The sequence below is a fragment of the Poeciliopsis prolifica genome, unplaced genomic scaffold (assembly GCF_027474105.1).
Source record: "Poeciliopsis prolifica strain line A6 unplaced genomic scaffold, Auburn_PproV2 SCAFFOLD075, whole genome shotgun sequence".
NCBI classification, from domain to species: domain Eukaryota; kingdom Metazoa; phylum Chordata; class Actinopteri; order Cyprinodontiformes; family Poeciliidae; genus Poeciliopsis; species Poeciliopsis prolifica.
Window position 1 is genome coordinate 250,275 of NW_026562450.1, and position 14,740 is coordinate 265,014.

General features: G+C 34.2%; 1 pseudogene; it reads left to right on the forward strand.

The window, feature by feature from the left end:
• The first annotated feature begins 2,223 nt into the window (after positions 1-2,223).
• On the forward strand, positions 2,224-13,323 carry LOC129352379 (Fc receptor-like protein 5; annotated as a pseudogene).
• Positions 13,324-14,740: the final 1,417 nt, after the last annotated feature.

The following is a 14,740-nucleotide window of genomic DNA, read 5'->3' on the forward strand; positions in this document are numbered from 1 at the left end:
GAGGAGAGAGAATCACTCTGACATGTGAGATCCAGGATGATGGAGGAACTCATTGGACGTACGAATGAGACCAGCCAATGAAAACTCTCCAATGACAAATGAATGGAGGATTATTCCAGCAGTCAGTGGAGATTACAGCTGCAGAGCTGAAAAAGACGATAATGAAACAGAATGGAGTGAAGCCCTCAGACTGACAGTGTCAAGTGAGTTAGAATACAAATCTACACAACTTAACCAAGAAAACTGAACCAGAACCAGGTCATGTTCTGATGGTTTGATTGATTTTTCTGCTTTGAATCCAACAGCAGATAAACCCAAAGCCACACTGACAGCAGGCAGAACAACTATACCAGCAGGGGGCAACATAACACTGACCTGCTCTGTGGACGGATCTGAATGACTGGAAGTTTGATTGGTTCAGAGATGATGAACCAGTTCAGCTCAGAGGAACCAATGAACAACAAAGTGACGTCAGTGTCTCAGATGGAGGTGTCTACAGCTGCAGAGGAGGAAGAGGAGATCCAGTTTTTCAAAACGGAAGAAAGCAAAAAAGTCTCTGTTCTGAAAACCGGTGAGCTTTGTTCTTTTTCTGTAATAAAATAACATTCTTTCTTTAAATCTAGCATTTGTTTATCAGATGCTTTTTTGGAAGCCACATTTTAATCCAATGATGAGAAAAGGCTTCAGTAAATCAGTTTTTATATGACTGAAACTCCATTTGATGATGCCTTAAAATGAAACTGTTGTGAATTTTAATTGAGACATTTTGAGTTTTCAATCATCTTCAATATCTTCAATTTTATGTTTAAACCCTTTTTGCTGCATCTTTCCATTTCTAATACTAAAGGTTTGATCAACTGGATTTTGAAGTAACTTAGAGTTCATGTGCTCGTCTTTGTGTTACTTGATTTAATCCAGATGTGCTTTAGCTAAGATAAATTAGTGTTTAGTGCAAAGTTAATTTGGAAAAAGATGCTGTGGTAAAACTAAGACTAAATATTTGAGATTTTGTCATCTGAAGCAACAGAAAACAGAGTTAGCTGTTTATTTTATTTTATTTCATTTTATTGTATTTTATTTTATTTTGTTTTATTTATTTTATTTTATTTTATTATATTTTATATTATTTTATTTTATTTCCTGTCTTTACCTGCATATCACACATTGCAAACAACCCAAAAAATATTTCTGTCTCTTTTATGTTGAAAACTGTTTTGTTTTTGTTGAATAGTTTCCAAGCCGACTGGACTTTGAGTTAGAAAACACAATTAATGCGTTTGTTAAAAAAAATCTGTTTTCTGAGTTTATGAGCTCAGAAATCAAAATAGTTTCTGTAAAATTATACTTTTGATTCATTAAATATTCAGCCAGAAAATGTTTGCTTAAACATTGTTGATGTGGGTGTCATACAGGTGAACAATAGAGATAATATAAGGATATTTCTGACTGTTTTTATGTTGAAAACTGTTTGTTTTTGTTGAATAGTTTCCAAGCCGACTGTGATCCTTCAACCCAGTGGGTCTGTTGTATATAAAGGAGAGAAAGTCACTCTGAGATGTGAGATCAAGGAAGGAGGAAGAACTCAGTGGACATATGAATGGAGAAAAAACAATAGAAACACTCAAATAAGATCCAGTATCAATGAAGTCTCTGAATATTACAGTGGAGTTTACAGCTGTATGGCTACAGGAGATCATCAACAAACAGAATGGAGCGATGGCGTCACACTGACAGTGAAACGTGAGTCTGATTTAGAAACTTTATATTGTTTGGATTTAATATAAAACCAGGTTTCTGTTATTTCTGACTACAAACAAAATAAAAGCAAGAGACTTTCTGTTAGATAAATAAAAACAGCTACATGTCACTAAAGTAAATTTGAATTTAACACATTCTACTTTTTAAGATGATTAAGTTTAGTAAACTTGTCAAGAATTAATTAGTAGTTTGATTATTGAGTCACTTTTATTTTGTTTTAATCCAACAGCATATAAACCCAGAGCCCACTGACAGCAGACAGAACATTCATACCACTAGAGGGCAGCAAAACACTGACCTGCTCTGTGGACGGATCTGATGACTGGAAGTTTGATTGGTTCAGAAATGATCAACAATATTCTGCAGCGACAGGAAGCAGAGATCCAAACAGAGTTATCTCTGTCTCAGGGAGGAGAGTACAAGCTGCAGAGAGAAGAAAATATTCAAGTTTTCAACTGAAAAAAAGTGATAAAATCTCTGTTGTGAAAATTGGTAAGTTTATTTTAATTCTGTAATGAAATAAAATCTCTCTTTAAATCTAGAATTTGTTTATCAGTTGTGTTTTAGTCGCCATAATGTTGGAACCATAGTAAAACAGTAATTGCAAGACTGCACCTCTATTTTATGATGCCTTAAAATGAAATATTGATTCTGTTACTGTGAAGATTAATTATTTTTAATTGATACATTTGGAGTTTACATTCATCTTCGATTTGAGCTTCGCTAAAACCTTTTCGCTGCATCTCTCCAAATGTTGATTTGTTGCATTTTGAAGCTGTTTAGGGTTCAAATGTTCCTCTTACTGTTACTTGACTCTTACATAGTAATGTAACACCTTAAGTTTATTAGAGTTATTTTCTATTACAATGCAGGGAAGGATTTACTCATTTGTAATGTTTCACATATTTTCTGTAGTCTTGTTCTCTTAAGTAAAGGTTTTGAAATAAATATTCAGTCAGCTGTCAAAAATTACAAGTGCTGTCTTTGAGTTAGAAAACACAATTAACATGTTTGTTAAGATAACATAAAAAATCATGGAGATTATGAGCTCAGAAATTAAAATAGTTTCTATAAAATTGTACTTTTGATTTATTAAATATTCAGCCAGAAAATGTTTGCTTAAACCTTGTTGATGTGGGTGTCATACAGGTGAACATTAGAGATAATATAAGGATATTTCTGACTGTTTTCCTGTTGAAAAAGGTTTTGTTTTTCTTGAATAGTTCCCAAGCCGACTGTGATCCTTCAACCCAGTGGGTCTGTTGTATATAGAGGAGAGAAAGTCACTCTGAGATGTGAGATCAAGGAAGGAGGAGGAACTCAGTGGACATATGAATGGAGAAAAAACAATAGAAACATTCAAATAAGATCCAGTGAATACAGCATCAATAAAGTCTCTGAATATCACAATGGAGTTTACAGCTGTATGGCTACAGGAGATCATCAACAAACAGAATGGAGCGATGGCGTCACACTGACAGTGAAACGTGAGTCTGATTTAGAAACTTTATATTGTTTGGATTTAATATAAAACCAGGTTTTCTGTTATTTCTGACTACAAACAAAATAAAAGCAAGAGACTTTCTGTTAGATAAATAAAACAGTTACATTTCACTGAAGTAAACACTACAGAGTCACTCTGCAGTTCAATGTTAAGCCTTTAATGTGGTACTAAGCTATACTCAACATTTAAGACAGTTTAGTGTTGAAATAGTTTAGTTTCTCCTGAAGTTCTTATATGATTTAGTGATGTGGCCTCTGTTTCGAGGCATTAAAGAGTGTGTATCAAGTAATCAATGAGGGTTATTGTATCCAGGCTTGTGGTGTAGAAACAGGCGGTGACGTTTGAAGCCTCCCAATTGGACCGAATCACATGACTGATTCAGAAACCGGACCTTGTGAATCCAAATGCATTGCTGTTTCTCCTGTCATATTTTCTTGTTTCAAGACTGTATTGTATATGTTTGCAATGTTTAGTGAGTTTCTTTTATGCGACGGACGTATTTTCCCCTTGTCTGGCAATAATGTGGTTTTTCCTAATAAGCTTTTCACATGTTAATAATAAATTATCACCAAAACCAAAACAGAGAAACCACCAAACAAAGATTGGTCACTAATATGATTTTCTTTTCTTTCTTGTTTATTTAAAAACCGCAGCAGGTAAACCCAGAGCCACACTGACAGCAGACAGAACAATCATACCAGCAGGGGGCAGCATAACACTGACCTGCTCTGTGGACGAATCTGATGACTGGAAGTTTGATTGGTTCAGAAATGATCAACAATATTTTGCACCCCGGTTCAGAGGAAACAAAGATCCATTCAGAGTTATCTCTGTCTCAGAGAGAGGTCTCTACCGCTGCAGAGGAGGAAGAGGAAATCCAGTTTTTCATACAGAAAAAAGCAACATTCAGAAAATTGGTGAGTTCAGTTCTATTCTGAAATAAAACAAAAAAAGCTATTTTACAATATTTATCTGTTTTTCTGTCAAGTTTTATTTCTGTTTGTTGAGCTCAGTTTGTGGTTCACCTTAAAACATAACATGTCTTTTTTTCTTGGTCAGTAAACATAAAATGTTTTATTTGCATATCATTTAATGAGGCTGATAATCATAAGCTATAAGAATTCAGCATTTTCAGTTTTTTGCTCAACATAATTTTCTGTCTTCTGATTGAATATTATACATTTTAGTGTCTGCGCCGACTGTGAAGCGGCATCCCAGCTGGCCTGTCGTATTCAGAGGAGAGACGGTCACTCTGAGATGTGAGATGGAGGACGATGAAGGAACTCAGTGGACGTATCAATGGAGTCCAGCCAATAGAAACTCTCCAACATCCAATGAATACAGGATCAACAGCGTCTCTGAGTCTGACAGTAGGAGCTACAGGTGTATGGCTAGAAAAGGATATCAGAACTCAGGCTGGAGTCTTCACTTTCCACTGACAGTGAAATGTAAGTCTGACAGAAACATCCTCATTCTCACAATCCTAGAACACCAGACAACATTTTTGGATGCAAAACTCCTCACATCTGCATTAGTTATCATGTTAAATGGTAAATCAGAAATAATTTGGTATTTTATAACAGGTTTAGACTACTTTAGCTGAGCCTGGCCATTGCCTTCTTATGCAGCAACACTCAGTTCTGATCTCTCTTCAGTGCTCTGTCTGGGCTTTCTCCCATTGACTTGGATTTTCTCCAGTAGAATTTCTATTGGGCCAATCAGAGAACAGAAGGAGAAGTTATGAATGTTGCTTTTCTGTGTTGTTTTAGATTTGTACTTTGTCTGTAGTTTTAGAAATGGAAGTGAAGTTCAGTTGATTCTAGTCACGCTTCCAAATACTGGTTTTTGAAATATTAGTTTTTAATTTTGTTTTTTTAATCTGGTAAATTGATTAGGAATGAATTGTAATTTTCAACAATAACTTGACCAGCAAGCATAAAATATCAAACAGCATAAGTGACTCAGAAGATAAAGTTGATCTGAACAGATTGTTTCCTCAAACAATCCACTTTCTAAAGTTTGTCTTGTTTTTCTGTTTCAATCAGCAAATCGACCCAAAGCTTCACTAACAGCAAGTGATAACATCATACCAGCAGGGGGCAGTGTAACACTGACCTGCCTTATTGACATTGGAGTTGGCTGGAAGTTTGACTGGTTCAAACTGGAGTCAGATTTTTCTGCAGCTCAGTCCATCAGAACCAGTGAATCAGACGGAGTCCTCTTCATCTCAGAGGGAGGAGAGTACGGCTGCAGAGGAGGAAGAGGAGATCCAGTTTTCTACACTGAAACCAGCAGAAAGGTCACTATTGAGAAAACAGGTAAACTTGTCTTTATTGTGAAATTAAACATCTTTAGTGCTTCTTTGTACATCAGTGGTGTTAAAAGTATTATGACTCCAGTGCAACGATCATCATCTGTAACTCCATCTAATGAAGCCTGAAAGCAGAAAATTTGCTCCTGTTCATGTTGATATTTAAACCAGACAATGAATTTCTATGTTGATATTGACAGAGGATTTACTGCAGCAACTTATGTCTGTTTGATGGAAAAACTGTCACAAATGTGATTATGTGATGCAAACAGTGCAACATTCTGGCTGTAAGCCAGTAATTTATAGGAAGTGCATATTATATGTCTAATACTGCTTTGTTTTGCTTTATTGTTCTTTACCAGTGATCATTTTATTTTGTTAGTTATAATGAGAGTTATTAGACAGATATTCACATACACTGGATCAAAAGTTATTAAAATTGTTTTCTCAGTGTGTGAAGTAAATCAAACATTTTCTTATTTTAGTTCAACCAGAACAACCAAAATTATTTCTATTTGCTAAATGAGATTAAAAAAAACATAGTGAGCACATCTGAGATTTTTTTGTATCTTTCTTTGAATTAAGAAATGTATTTACCTTTTTTGTCTTTTAAACTGTCTGACTTGAGTCAAATCTTTTGGGTTTCCTTCCTCAACTGTTGATAGGTTAACTATCAATTAATTAGCCTTCAATTTACATTTGAGTTAATTGAAGACGGACCTGAAACTCACTGCTTTCTTGTTTGAAATGATTGGCATGTCAAAAGCTACAAAAAAAAAATCCTTCAAAACATATTTTCACTATGTTTCTGGCATTTAGCAAATATAATAATTTAGTTAATTCTAACTAACTTAAAACAAGAGATTTGGTTTCAGACATTAGTAAATAATGTTTATGTGTCTCTTTATTTGGTGTTTGGAAATATCTCCTCTCTGTTACTCATGTGAACAGTTCCCATCACACCAACTGTGATCCAACAAACCAACTGGTCTCAGATCTACAGAGGAGAGGAAATCACTCTGAGATGTGAGATCCAGGATGATGGAGGAACTCAGTGGACGTATGAATGGATTACAACCAATAGAAACTCACCAACATCCAGCAAATCCATGATCACTGCTTATAGCAGTGGAGATTATAAATGCAGAGGAAGAAGAGACGGTTTCACCATAACAGAGTGGGGAGTCATCACATTAACAGTGTCCTGTGAGTTCACCCATGTATGAATAATGTTTACAGGGATTTTACTAGCAAATCTTAATATGTAATAAAATATTTCTACATGTGTGTAAGTATGTTTATACCTCCTCTCTCTCCAGCGTCTCCCCCTCAGCCTGTCCTCTCTGTGTCTCCATCATGGCCGAATCCTGGAGCCTCAGTGACTCTGAGCTGTGAGGGTTTGAAGCTTCAATCAGCAGGATGGAGGTTCTTCTGGTATAAAGCTGTTCCTGATCCATCCAAGCTGAGCTATCAACCATCCTACACTTATGAACTGCTTCCTGACAGCATCAATGGGACTGAGCAGAACTCCTTCATCATTAATGGACCGACTCAAACAGCAGGATATCAGTGCAGAGCAGGAAGAGGAGAACCAAAGTTTTACACTCGTGAGAGTGAAGTAAAGTTTATCTGGTCTGCAGGTCAGTTTGATTTTGTTCTTTCATTTTGGATTTTTATTCCACAGTTTGTATTTTTTATGAGCTCAGGTTTCTAATTAACGTTATGAATAATGTATTGTGTTCCTCCTGTCTTATGTATTTTATTAATAGTGATAAACACACCACTCCGTTAGGTTAGAGAAGATGAATAAAAAGCTGAGACAATTTCAACAACAATAACAAAATAATGTGTCGTTGAAGCTATGAAATAATGATGGATGTGATCCTCAGTCATTTCACTCTCTTCAAGGTTTTGCACATCTTAGGCAAAGAATTAGCTTTTGACTCTGATTAAATAGTTTGGGGAAAAAATAAATAAGTTGGAAGCAGCAGTTGCCTAATGTTTTTCCCTAGGGTTTGTGTAATGGTAGAATGAGTCAACATGACAAAATTATTTAAATTTCTGCTGAAAGTCAGTGATGAAGAGAACTACAACCAGAATACAGTAAAGTGTTTATGGGATCAGAAGCTATAAGGAGAATGTTTCCGTCTGGAACCACTAGGGGGAGCTGTGGCACATGATCAGCTGCAATAACTTGAAGAAGGAGCTGACAGAGCAGCCAGTTACCTGCTGAATTTTTATTAATACGTTGTTTCATTTTCAGTCGTTTTGGTTGTTATGTGTACTTAGAGTTTTAGTAGAGTTTTACAAAATAAAAATATTGTGTGATGTTTTCACGTTTTAAATCTTCATTGATGTATTAACCATTCTAACCTACATTTGTAAATCATATTATTTAAATGCTATTTAGATGTTTGATTAACTATGAATTATTTGCAGAAATAAGATTCTAAGGTTTTGAAATTTCCTTCCCTTTTAACATTTAAAGGTCAAAAGCTTGGAGTCGTTTTTGACCATTTCTTTTTTAACTGTCACAAAGAAACAAATTAGCAGATTATCGCTGTGGCCATTAGTTTTGCTACCTCAATGCTCTGAAAGTCTGACATTATGGACTCTTTTCTTATTTTTTAAAAAAGTATATCAACAACTTTAATAAGATCAGCATTTATTTCATGTTACTCATATCTTCTTTCTTTCTTTTTTGTTGTTTTTGGTGTCTTTGGTTTTTACACTAATCATTTTACAGCTTATTTTATAATCACAGCTCAATGAACATTGTTTTTTACATTTTCTCAACACAACTGCTAAGAAAAATTCTGTAAAATTCTGTGTGTGTTTTTTCAGACTCTCATCCAGCAGCTTCTCTCTCAGTGAGTCCTGACAGAGTTCAACATTTCATTTATCAGTCTGTCACACTGAACTGCACTGGGAACAACACCAAGTGGAGAGTGAAGAGGTTTACAGAATCAACCAGTCCATCATATGTTCAGTGCTTCAACTGGGGGAGGATGTCTGGATCCTCATGTACCATTAACAGACTGGAGGTTCACAGTGGAGTTTACTGGTGTGAGTCTGGATCAGGAGAATTCAGCAATGCAGTCAACATCACTGTACAAGGCAGGTTATGAATTTTTAAAAAGTTATTTTTGTTTACTTTTTATTATTCAGAATGACTAGAGTTTCTGTAGACATATCTCTACAGGAATCTCGTGTTTCCTACATTCTTTTCTCTTCAGGTAAATTTTATAAATGAATTAAGCAAAATTCAGTATTTGACAGATGGAGCTGAAGGGTGTAACATTTTTTGTCCTTTAAAACTGAACAGCTGAACTTCTTCCTTTGGCTGTTCTGTTTTATAAGCGTGTGATCCAAGTAAATTTTAGAAAAAATAACAGATAACTCCATAGGTGTAGAACGTGGATCAAAATCACTAATAATCAAATGTTTAGAATAGAATAAAAGTCAACTTTGTCCTTTCACGTCACAAGTACAAAGCAAAGAAATGCAGTTTGAGTCCATCCAGAAGTGCTTGAAAATAAGAATGTTACTAATGTACAGTAGGTTTTATATTAAAATATGCTAACTTTAATATTATTGTACAAAATATTATAATATTAGAACTTTGAAAAATTACAACCGCATATTAACAATCCATTGAAAAATGTTATATAATCTCTCATGTCTCTTGTCTTTGTGAAACGGAGTCTCATTGCAGTTTTTTTTATTTTGTTTAATATGTATTTTCATCTAAAATAATGCAATTTTTAGGTTGATGTGTGAAATTTTTTGCCATCACTAATAATTCAAAAATAATAATTACTATGTAATATTAGAAGTGCTGCACAGTATTTTAGATTAATCAGAATCAAAATGAGTCAAACAGCGCTCAGCATTTTTCTTGCCATTGTCCTATAGTTTGTATGTAATTGAAGATTAATTTATAATTCTGGTAAATTATACCAGATATTTTAGATTTTTTTAATTATGTATAATTATATATATGTAAAATCTACATAAGTAACTAAAGCAGCTTTTTCAAAAGGTTGTCAACACTTGATTGCTTGTCAGTAGGTGATCTATTTACAGATATTATCCTGAGCCCTGTTCATCCTGTGACTGAGGGAGATCCTGTTACTCTGAGCTGCAGAAATAAACAACAACAGTTTCTCTCCAATGTGTTTTTCTATCATAATGATAAACTCATCAATAATGACAACAGAGAGGAGCTGAAGATCTCTGCAGTATCAAAGTCAGATGAAGGTTTCTACAAATGTCAACATTCAGGAAAAAAGTCACTAAACAGCTGGATGTCTGTTAGAGGTGAGGAGGATTAAAATGTTTGTAATTTGGTTTTATCTAGTTGTTGGAGATCAAGGTGAGAAATGAATATGTCAATGTGGATGTGATATTATACCTTTGTTTCCTTTCAATATTTAATATTTTCAGGAACTGTGTCCAGTTCTGTTCCTCCTCGTCTCCTTTACTGCTGATCATTGGACCCATTAGTGGAATCATTCTGATTATTTTCCTGCTCTTATTGTGGCGCTACAAGCAGCACAAAGGTTCGATCACATTGTTTATTTAAACCCTTTAATCAAAGGCACACATTTATTCTGTTCTATGTGACAAATGATTTGAACCACAGAATAAGTAATAAGAAATGTCTTTTCCACAGATTTATGCTCTTTCAGGTCAGTCATTACTTTCCTTTCCTTGATAAAGAACACAGATCTCTGTACTTGTTTGCTGTAACTTTTATCTATTTGTGTTTTAGATCAGAAAAAAACAGTCAGAGATCGACCATCAATCAAGGAGCGGAGAATGAGTTCAGTGTCAGTAGCTCTGCTACTCCAGGTCAGAATTTAATCATATTCTTCTCATGATGCATTTACATCTTTTTATTTTTGTCATCAACTCACATATTTATTCAGTATGTTTAATATTTGCATGTTTATGATCGTAATTAAAATAGGCCACCATAAAACTGATCTGTTATGACACAATAAACTTATCAAGAATGAAATGTGAGATTCAGTTGAAATATATAAAAAAGATTTCAGATAAACAAGCAAGATATTTTTGTCTTGAATAATTTCACTTTCTAACTGTATGACTTTAATGCTGATGGCCTATTAGACTACTGTTCAAAGAAAATAAATGAAAATCCCAAAACGTACAACCAATTACAGAGCATCCGAAAAGTATTCACATCTATGCACTTTGTCGGCCTTTTATATCGCAGCCTTGTGCTGTGAAAATTTGATTAATGTCTTTCCTCAATATTCTCCAACAAATACCCAACAATAATAATGTGGAAAATGTTAGATTTTTCCAAATGTATTAAAAATAGGAAACTAAGAAATCACATTTACATAAATATTTACAGCATTTCATTAATGCTGGATGCACTTTAAAACACTTTTGTCTCAAAGTTTTTAAAAACCAGCTGTTCTTTGTAACATTGTTATTACATAACTATTAACCTGGTGCTGCTCTCTGTGGATCAGTCTGTGAAGCCACTGCAGCTGGTGAAGTATTTCTGCTTAAAGCAGATGAACACACAACTGGAGCGCTTAAGAAAACAAGCCGATCTAAAATTGTGAAACATTTTTTGCTGCAGCTGAACCCAGTGAAGTAACGTACACCGCCATTAAGTTCAAAAAGCTCCGAAAAAAGAGTGAGTTCAAAATTACAAACCTTCTACGGCACAAGATGACAACTGAATGATTTCTAACTGCGTGTCTTTGTTTTGTCGATCTCAACAGGAAAACCCCGTAAACCTGAGGAGCCCGTTATTTACGCAGAAGTGAACACAAGTGCTGCAGATGAAGTCAGTCGGACTTTATATCAAAATGTGTCTTCGTGTCAATACCCTGCAGGTTCAGATCATCTAACATAATTCTACAAGTATATGTAAAAATGTCAAAAGAGAAAGAATCAAATATATAGCTATATATGTATATATATATATATATATATATATATATATATATATATATATATATTATATATATATATATATATATATATATATTTTAAAATCTAACATATCTAGTATAATTTACCAGAATCATAAATTAATCTTCAATTACATACAAACTATAGGACAATAGCAATAAAAATGCTGAGTGCTGTTTGGCTCATTTTGATTCTGATTAATCTAAAATACTGTGCAGCACTTCTAATATTTTCCAAGAGATCCTAATGTTTACTGTCTGATCACAGAGTTATGATAAACTGCAAAGGCATCAGTCAGGAGAAGGGAAAAAAACCCTCAGTATTTTTATGTCTTAAATAGCAAAAGAAAAAAAAAGTGACATTACAAAAGGTGCAAATGTCTTAAATATAAATGAGCAGACATTACTAATACTAATACATTTATGTTATTGTTTTTGCAGCTTCTAATCTTCCTGTTGACCAATTTTCTTTTGCAGTTTAGTATGCAGGAAATGATTCTTGAAATGTTTTGTTTATTATGACCTCATCATCATCAAAAATAATGAACATATCTATCTGTAACATTGACTGCAAACTCTCTCTTGACATCAGCAGAAACAGAGGGACTGAACACTTTTACAGATTGTGTGTTTCATTAAAACATTTGTTGCATGTTAATTTTGCAGTGTAGCAAGTGTTTTTAAATATATTGCCCCTCCCCATGTAGCCACGCAGCTGCAAATTTGTGAAAAGAAAATTTTCCTTCCCCTTTGTGAAGTTTTAGCTTCCTCAAGATGACACAGTGTTGGATGTTTCTTTTGTCAAATGCAATCTGTTATTGAAACGAAAAAACAAACTGTCTCTCTTGAATTTGGTTTCAGCTTTTCAGAATCGGACATAAATTTATTGTGGTTTTTTGGTACACAATGTCGTGTAAACCATTCCTGTGTTTGATTAAATGAGTTTCCTGTTTCAGAACTCGCTCCAACGTACGCTGAAATCAATAAGAACAGAGCCAAACGAAACAGGAGAGGTAACACTCAGTTTGCACTCAGTTTCTCATATGCAACATATTTAATAAAATCATTTTAGATTGTAAATTGATGAGATATTTTCACCATAATTCCCAGTTCTAGTAATCCTTTTTAGCATTTTGGATGTATGACTTTGCAGATTTTCCTCTATATGCAATACTTTTTAACTAATGACGTAAGCTTTGTGTATGGACAGTGTTAGGATCAGTATAACACTGGGAATTAAATTCCTGCTTGTTGATTTTGTTATCATTAATGCTAATTATCTTCATTCACAGAAAAACCTGCAGCAACAGATGAATCAGTTTATTCTGAAATCAAATCAGCGGCAACTCTGGAAGGTGAATCTGCCTTTTAGCACACCATGCAAACTTAGACGTTTGTGTACATGCTTATCTATTTTGGTACTTTTAAATATAACTAATATATGTCTCTGATCCAAAATGCTGTGAAAGTGTGAAATATATAATCATCTATTTTCTCTATTACATAATTAAAACTTATTTAGTTGTATTAAGTGATACTGTAAGGGAATCCGTATTAAAATCTCTGTCTTTTGGAAATAAACTATAGAATTGTATTATATTGCAGTCTAAGCACTGTGGACTTTTTCATGATGTTTCTATGGGCTCTTAATGTCATGTTTATTGTTTCCTATTTCTACAATGCTGCAGACAAAACATGGGAACAATTGGCTGAAGTTAATGGATGAAAAAATAAATGATGTTTCTCCTTAGATTGAGCATTAAAAAAGCTAAGCTTTCTTTATTTTATTTCATTTTGTACAAACTTGTTACATTTAATAAATATGTCACATTTCAATGTGTATTTTGTGTTTCATTTGTTTATAAAAAGAAAACACCAAACACCATTTTGAGGGTTCTGGCAGTATAGCCCGTTTCAGCACTGGACAGCTCCCAGAATGCAACACAGCTGTGACGACAGAGCAATGTCGCGGCTCGTGCTCGCGCATCTCTGAATTTCTGTCACTGCGCGGGTCGCGCGCGTTGCCTGTCACTCAAACTGGACGAGTTGGAAAGTGATGTTGCAGAGGAGGTTCCCCTGCTCTGGTATTAACGTGATACAGACGCACTTTATCAGAATACGGAGGAACGGGAACCAACGTAAGCGTCAACTCTAAACGTCACGCTGCTCGTTCGGCTCGCGCGCTCAACTCAAAGCTTTCGAGAGGAAGAAACTCTGAAAGGTATTATCAGACATTATTGGTTTCTGTCAAAGACCTCTTTAAACTTCGCCCTCATTCTTTCTGACCCTCTATATTGTTGAAGTGACTTCAATAATGTCGGATGTTTCACCTAAAAAGCCCCGCTTGTAAATCCATCAAATTCAAGTCTCCTTCATTGCTCTGTTTGTCACCATAACGAGACAAACACATATTCATTTATGTATGTATATATTCATATATTTATTTATGTATGTATATATACATATATTTACATATGTATGTATATATACATATATTTATTTATGTATGTATATATACATATATTTACATATGTATGCATATATACATTTATTCATATATGTATATATACATATATTTATGTATGTATGTATATATATATATATATACATTTACATATGTATATATACACATATTTATTTATATCTGTATATATACATTTATTTATAGATGAATGTATATATAAACATATTTTTATGTATGTATATATAGATATATTTATATATAGTCTGTAATTATGAACTCCAAATATTATATTTAGAATTTATTAAATATCCTGCCTAAAATGTTTTCCTATCATTTGTTCTGTATTTGAGCTGCTTGATGGTAGCAGCCCAGACTCAGCATGGAGGGGATAATTAGTAGAGTGGGTATGTAGATTCTGCAAAGAGTAGACGCCTCACAAATATGCATAGAGAAGCTCAATTTGATTCCAACTGTATCTGGAAATTCCAGTTCTGCAAACAATTCCAGGTATGAGCTGCAGTGTCTTTAAATGGCACATATGTTCCTCAAATATGAACCATTTAACAGTTTTTGAAACCAATGAGCCCTTTCTTTAAGACATCCTTTATATTGGCCAATTTACCAGACTTTAGTGGGGGAACCGGAGCACCCGGAGAAAACCCAGAATCACAAAGAAACAACCTACAACCACAAATAGAAAGAGGCGCCCAGTCAAAACTGAGACATCTCTTCTGTGTGGCTGCAGC